Raw genomic sequence first — 8052 nt, 5'->3', positions numbered from 1 at the left:
ACAGTGCATACAAAAATTATATTTACAATATACAGTGGTCCATTAAGTGTGTAACAGCAGTATGTCCTAAAAAATCCAACATACATACCTTAATTTTAAAATATTGCTAAAAAATGCTAACCATCATTGATTTTGCAATAGTGTCTTTTTGCAGTAGTAACATGAAAGATACGATCACACAGATCACCATAACAAATATAATCATAGTTCAAAAGTTTGAAATATTGTGAGAATTATCGGAGTATGACACAGAGACACAAAGTGAGCAAATGCTGTTGGAAAAATGGCGCCAATAGACTTGCTTGATGTAGGGTTGCCACAAACCTTCAATTTGTAAAAAAAATAGTATCTGTAATACACAATAAAATGAAGCACAATAAAAGGAGGTGTGCCTGTACTTAGTTTATTGGATTTTTGGATAATCTGATGAAACAATGAATATGAAAGTGTTTGAAAAAATATTACACAGTATGGAAATTTTATAAATATTTTAATAGTTGATAATTTAATTGTTTAGTAATTGTTATACCCTTCCAAAAATTTTAAACAAAAGAAATTGGCATTGTTAACATAGACATGCAAAAATATCTGGAATAAATGGAAGTAGATATCATAATGCAGAAAACTGCTTCCATTTCCTTTTAAAAAGTTTTACTTTCTTTTAGTTCTTTAAAAACAGTAAAACCTTAATCTCAATTATAAATATTTAGATTTAGCCACCAAAAATTTAGGCAATATAAAGAGCTGTATAGCTAGCTATCCCATTGAACTTTTAAAATACAGGCAAATCTAACCTCATGTAAACAAACAGAATTTTCACTTTGTTCAGTAAACTGTATGTGTAACTTGACATGTGACTCAGGCTTTGAGTTATTTTTATTTTCATGAGATGTTGCAAGTTAAATCTACCCTCTTATTAATCTGGATAAATCAGTAAATTATTACTGTTGTTATGAATTTTAAACTATAGTTTTATTTTTCTTATTTTAATATTAGTAATGAATCTTTTTTTTTATTCCTTACCAAATGGAGTTGGTTCAATGTATACCACAAATACACCAAAAGTTTACAAAACTTCAAAGTAGGAAGTAATAGATGACCATCTAAAGGTAATGTATTTAGGAGGAAAAGCAACCTCAAACAAAAACTGGGGAAGGAATGAAGAGACAGAAAATAATGAAAGTGTGCTATGTTTCTTCTCTTTCATAGCAAAATTAAAAATCATAGATCTTGTGTAAAGCTGATACATCAAGGTTAGAGGCACAGCATATTAGAGCATGAAGACAACTACAAAAAGAACTAAAAGTAGAAACTGTTGGTTATGTTTATTTTTGTGGAATCAGGCTATTGGTGATGGGTATGTGGAAGAATTTCAGGTTGTATTGCTGATGTGTTTAATATTCTTGTTGTCATTAATGAAAATTACAAATACAATTAAATGAAAAGCTTCCATGAAAAACATAAAAGATCAAAATTGACACAAGAAAAATCAGACAATATTAACACACCAAGGACTATAGAAGAAATGGAAAAAAATATCAGAAATACCTCTTAAAAAGGAGGCTGGCACAAAAGTGTGTATGAACCTTATTTTTCTCACATTTTAATATAAAAGATCATTCTAATGCTGTATAAATTTTTTGAACTACTATAACCTTGCTACCAAAAAACAAAACAAAAAAGAAACTAATAGCATGGTCAGTTATAAATGCAAAATTTTGAAATATATGGTAGCAAATTGATTCTAGTAGTATATTAAAAGAACAATACAACATGCCAAAATAGAGTTACTCCAGAAATTCAAGAACTTAATACAGTCAAGCCTATTGATCTAATTCATCACATTAAGGTTAAAGAAGAAAATACATATATTAGCAACTCTAGAGCTATAGAAAACTTGATACATTTAATAGCAATTCTTGAGTTAAATAAAAACTCTCTGTACTCTTTTTAATTGTTTTTAATATGTTATATATTACTTCTATAATTTAAATGAAGTTAAAATGTTACCATTGCCTAGTCTAACAGAGACAGCAACATAATCATCATAAACACATTCAACCTGGTGGATTAATTAGTTAATTTGCATGTCCTTTTCTTTGTAGGCTTTTATTAATTTTATCATGAAGGCAAAATCCCAAAACTGGCTCAATTGTAAGTTTCTGTTTGTTGGCTTTGTTCCCTTCTGTTTCCTGTAAATATGTTTTTCTCAGCTGTTGCTTATATTGGGGAGCTAAAGCATAACTTTGAAATTTGACTCTATCTCAGACATGTTAGAGAATTTTTTAAATGGTCACATAAGCAGATATTTATTTACATATGTGCATACAACTTCAAAATTTCCAGTTAGCATTGGTTAATCCAATGGTGCACACACACCTGGGGTCTAAGAATTGGACATGACTCACACTGTAAAGTGCATATATTTTCCTTTTGTCAGTCATTTTTCAAACTATCCCAGTTTCATAATGTAAGTTTACTGGAATTAAAGCAGAGCACTTTAAAATTGTCTAAGCAATTGCTTTCCGCTACAACTGTTCATTTATCCAAACCTACTATCATGTCTTCTGCCTGGGTTTAACCATCTGTGTTGATAGCATCAGATAAATGGTTTGGTCTTACTGGTTTATGTGTGCCAGCTAATTAGATTACAAATTTGGGTAAATTGTGTGGGTCAGTAAATTAGGTTTAGAAACATAAAAATGGGTAACATAATATGACTACTAATTAAGTTTAAAAATCATCAAGTAGGGGATAGTGTTTTGTTTTTAACATTGTGATGAGATCACTCTTATAAGAAGCCCACTTTCTGATAAATCCTAATATTTGGACAGATTTTCACTGTCATGATAATCTGACTTGAGTGAGTAAGACCTTCATTTCAAAGGTGACATTTTAATAAACCATTGGAACATTCATCCTTAATGTGAAACTAGTGTAGGTCCTTAAAATAAGAGAATGCTGAATGGAACAATCTCACCAGCGATTAGTGGGCAGAGATAGGCAGCTGGTATAATAAGAGATCTGGATTTTCAGTCAAGCTCTATCACCAAGTAGCAATGCCATTGCACATGTCACTTGACTTGTGTTAGCTTTATTTGAGCTAAATGATCTCTAAGGTCCATTCTAGCTTAAAAAAATTTGTAGTTCTAATATGCTGGAGAAGGGTTTATCTGGAAAAACCCTTCCTTCCATAGTAGACAGAAATGGTAATGATCATCTTTTAAGGCAGTAATTTTGCAAAATTATTACAATCTTAAAAGCCCCACTCTCTGCACATATTTATATAAGTATGAACTCACACAAGGAAAGAGTGACCTACTGCACAAGTAGTACCATGGTTTTAGAATTCTGAGATAAACTGTTCTCTTTAGTAACATGCCCTTAAGAGGAAGCTAACCATAGGAAAAATGTTTAGCTTGCTTTGGCTTTGTGAAGAGCCCTGTACTTTGAGCATAAGCTCCTCAAATAAAAATGTTTTAGAAGGGACTATTCTACTGAAACCTGCTGGAGAACTTGCTCATATTAGCAGAACCCTGTGAGATTACAGAATATTATAAAATTGACTGGGTTAAAGCAATAGTAATTTGATAATTAGTGTAACTGTTACAAGCTGGGCTCTGGAGTGATGTGTTTCTAAAAATGCAGCTAAATTTAATGACGTTATACTTCTGTAAGACAATTATAATCAATAAAACAATATTAAACTAAATTTTTAAAGAAAAGTTCTAATATTATAAATAAATTTACTTTGGGCTTTTAAGGAAAAACTATATATGCATTGGGGAGGAACTAAGTACTCTAAGACAAAATTTTCATGTTTATTATATTGAGATGTTTTAAAAGGATTTTTAAGAAGCCTAATTCTGCTCTCAATCATGTTCTTAATCTTGTTTACCTGGCATAGATAAAGGTTGATTTATGTCCAATAAGTTATTTTCACTTAAACTATAACTTATCTAAATTTTAAGTAGAGTTTTATGATTGTAGGCTATTTACCTACATACAGAATAAGAAACCCCAAAATATTAGGATTAAAATCATTTATGCTATCTATTATATAGCAGTAATAAAATGGTAGCCAGGAATAGAAAATTTTTTTCCAAAATACGACAACTGTAAAATACATAAGAACAAACTTAATATGAAATGTATAAGACACACATGGGGAGAAATGTAAAATTTTTCAGAGGCACAAAGAAAGTCTTGAATAAATGTTATATGGCCATGTTCTTGCCTTAGAATACTTAATATTGTAAATATGGCAAATCTCTTAGAATTAATTTTAAGTGTAATGATATTTCAATCAAAAGTTTACTAAGATCTGTTTGGAAGTTGACCCTATCTCTAAAAGTTTATCCGGGGGAAAAAAAAACATCAAAAAAAAATCCATGAAAAAACTGTAAGTTTAAGAGAGAATCTACCTTAATAAATCCTCAAATATACTATAAATGTATAATGATTAATATACTATTGTACTGGCAAAAAATATATATACGTATGAACATTTAAATGAAACAAATTAGAAAATCCAGAAGCAGACTAATGTAAAATATAATTTAGTGTATTGTGAAGGTAATATTTCAAATTAATGGGGAAAAGATGGATTATTCAATAGATAATTTGGGGCAACTGTCAAAACATTTGGAAAAGAGAAATATACCTAGGGGGCAGAGGGTATAGCTCAGTGGTAGAGTGCGTGCTTAACATGCATGAGGTCCTGGGTTCAATCCCCAGTACCTCTATTAAATAAATAAATAAGCTTAATTACCTCCCCCTGCCAAATAAATAAATAAACAGAAGAGAAATATACCTAGATCATCATATTATATCATATACAAAAAATTCCAGATGTATTAATGATTCTAATGAAAAAAAGAAACACTTCTAAACATGACGCTAAAAGCAGAAAACAATGTTAATATCTGTGACTAAATATTTAAAACTGTATACATTAAAAAATGCCATAAATAAAAGTAAAAGACGGGGGAGAAAATATTTACACTATCTATGACAGACAAAAGGTTAATATCCTTAATATATCAATCAGTAAGATAAAGATTTACAGACCAATAGGAAACAAAGGGCTAGAAGATGGTTAACTAAATAAGAAACAAATGGCCATAAGTAAACAAAAGATAAACATATTGCCATTTATAGTGAAAAGAAAAATTTTGTCCAATATTGATGGGTTGTTGGATTATGGTAAACTTGTGAAAATGTGATAATTTAAAATCTACATTGTTATGATATCCAAATTAACTTTCTGTTCCTATGTTTGTTTTTGCAGTGTCTTGGTTTAGAAGGGTCTTGCCCTCATTTTTCACTGAGGAAGACCGATATTTTATGGCTAGAACTCAATTTTGTGCAATGGCCTGTACTGAATTAGGCCACGGGAAATGCGAGGGATGGCTTTGGAAAAAAAGACAGTCTAGAGGAATCTCCCTTTTTAGTTGGAAAAGATACTGGTTTAATTTGAAACAGTCAACTCTCTACTGGTTCTCACACCTGAATGTAAGTGTACCAGGAAGGGAAGACGATCTATTATTAGTTAGAATAGTCCTTCATCTTTGTATTAATATTAGAGAAGTGAATTTCTGACAAAAAGGGATGCTCATAATATCTAATATTAAGAAATAGGCCACTGATGTTACTTTCTGTTAGAAAATAATTTACAGGAAACTCACTAGAGTGAATAGTTTTGAAACCAAAAGTACCTGATTTGCAATCCAGGTTCTTTCACTTATTAGCTTTAAGGGATTGGGCAAGTTACTTACCTTCTCTGAGACTCATTTTCTTCATTTTCTCAAGGCAAGTAATAGTACTTGCCATGTATTTTCATCTCTTTCTTTCTTATATTTCTCCCTTTCAAGTGGATCCATCTCATAGACTTTTAAACATGGTGAAGTACTTCCATTTAAATAAAAGGCAGATAAATGAGGTGCCTTTTAATGATTTTGAAAGCACTCTAAGACCAGTTCTTTGGGGTTTTTTTTTTTTTTTTTTGGCTTTTGTTTCGGTTTTTTTGTGTTGGACAAGGGACAAGATCATGAGTTTGGTGTTGAATATGTTGAGCATAAGGTGTCATGAAATTTACCCCAGTGGAGAGAACAAGTCTAGAGCGCAAAAAAATTCTCCAGCTTTGACCCTATCTCTCTGTTTTTCACAGCCCAAATTCTTCATAATGTTCTTTACACTTGCTGTTGTTATTATCTCACTCCACACTACTCTCTTATTTCTCTTCTACCATCTTTACTTCATGGGAATAATTTTGATAAGGTTACCATGAGCGTCCATGTAAGTCCAACAGACATTTTCAAACCGTAGCTTACTTGACCTCTCCTGGTTTTCTTTAGACATCTCCTGACACTCCTTCCTCTGTCACTTTTGCATGATTTCCTACTCTCCCAAATCTCTAAAAGTTGGAATTCTTCAGGTATCAGTTCTAGGTTTTCTTCTCAATCTATACTCCTTTTCTAGATTATTTTACCTGTGTCCATGGCTTCAATTACAATCACACAGAGGTCACACATATTTATATCTATACCCCCAATTCTCTTCTCAGTTTAGACTTACAAGTTCAATTGATCTCTTTGCTGGGATATCTCAAAAGCGCCTTCTACTCAATGCTTTCTATTCAGTATTTTCAGAACTAAATTCATGATTTTGCCATTCTCAGAACTATGTCTCCTTTCAGGTGATTTTCCTCTAAGGAGTCATCCTCAAACCCTCCACTTTTTCACTTCCTATAGTTCGGCATATCAAATCTAGCCGATATTGTCTCCTAAATATCTTTTAAATTCATCCATTTCTCTCCATTACCACTGCCTCTAACAAAGTTCAAGCTATCATTTTTCACCTAAACAATTTCAGTAGCCTCCTAACCTGTCTCCCCACATCCACTTTAGCCTCCCTCCTAATCTATTTTGCCACTCTAATCAGAGCAATCTTTTTTAAAAGTGAAAATTTGATCATATCACCACTACCCCACCTCATCCCACTCTCCTCTGTCCCCATTCTTAAAAACCATTGATAACTTCCCATTACTTTTAGAATAAAATCTGTAATACAAACTAACAAGCTTCACATGGATCCCATACCTCTCCACTCACATCTTGGTTTTTACACTCCAGCCACACTAGTCTTATTTAAGTGTTTCTAAAGTGCTATGCTTCATCCATCTACAGAACCTTTGCATGTGCCCTTCCTTCTTCCTGACTCCATCACCTGGTTAACTCCTAGTCTTCCTTCAGACCTCACTTCAGTATATCACTCCTTCAGGATAGCCTTCCCTGATCTCCTCCCCCTGACTTGATCAATTATTATTAGCTCATAGCATCATGTACTTCTCCTTAATAGCACATAATACACTTGTAATTTTACATTTTTTGTTCGTGGTTTTTGTATTAGTGTCTGTCCCCCATGAACCATAAACTTTCACAAGTTCTCTCTTTGTCTCTCTCTTTGTCTCTCTCTCTCCTTTCCTTCCTCTCAATCCCATCTCCAAATCAACAATGTATTCGGCATGTGGCACAATATATGTGCTCAATAGACATTATTTGAATTAATGAACAGTTATGATAATTAAATGAGTTAATGTATGTAAAGTACCATTGCACAGTGCTTGTCACATTATAGGTCCTCAATAAATATTACTTCCCATCATATTCTTATTCCCTTTTTCCCAACCAATGTTAAAAATGTTCTATTTCAAGTGTGAAAATTCTTAAGTGTAATTATGAAATAGCAAACCATTTTATATTGCCTTCATAGCCTCACATGATGAACATGATTCATATCATTCATCTTATCCTTGTCCAAATTAAACAGAAAAAAAACATAGTAAATTCTATCCACCATGTTTTAAATGCATTGACAGAATATTCTTACAGTTAATTAGCTTAATACAAGTTGAGTCAAAGTTCCAGTGCCTTTTTCAATGGATCCACTTTTGTGAGTTTTTTTTTCCAGGTGACCCTTTTTCAGGTTATTATTAAATTTTTGATGTTATAATTTTTTAATTCAGTGATTGATAATTTTATATTTTCATAT

General features: G+C 31.9%; 1 protein-coding gene and 1 non-coding gene across 2 annotated transcripts in view; both read left to right on the top strand.

Annotated features, from left to right (window-relative positions):
* The first annotated feature begins 4672 nt into the window (after window positions 1-4672).
* TRNAV-AAC (transfer RNA valine (anticodon AAC)) lies at window positions 4673-4745 on the top strand. Its single transcript has one exon. It is a non-coding gene; the product is annotated as a tRNA-Val (tRNA).
* Window positions 4746-5474: 729 nt separating this feature from the next.
* The window catches only part of LOC105091816 (connector enhancer of kinase suppressor of ras 2), a 47036-nt gene continuing 44458 nt past the window's right edge, over window positions 5475-8052 (top strand). The window contains exon 1 of the mRNA XM_031445993.2: window positions 5475-5514. The gene's annotated coding sequence lies outside the window, so the exon portion shown is untranslated. The remainder of the gene's footprint in view (window positions 5515-8052) is intronic.

The sequence above is a fragment of the Camelus dromedarius genome, chromosome X (assembly GCF_036321535.1).
Source record: "Camelus dromedarius isolate mCamDro1 chromosome X, mCamDro1.pat, whole genome shotgun sequence".
NCBI classification, from domain to species: Eukaryota; Metazoa; Chordata; class Mammalia; order Artiodactyla; family Camelidae; genus Camelus; species Camelus dromedarius.
The sequence above is the reverse complement of the archived record's forward strand: the minus strand, read 5'-3'. Positions and strand labels throughout refer to the sequence as shown.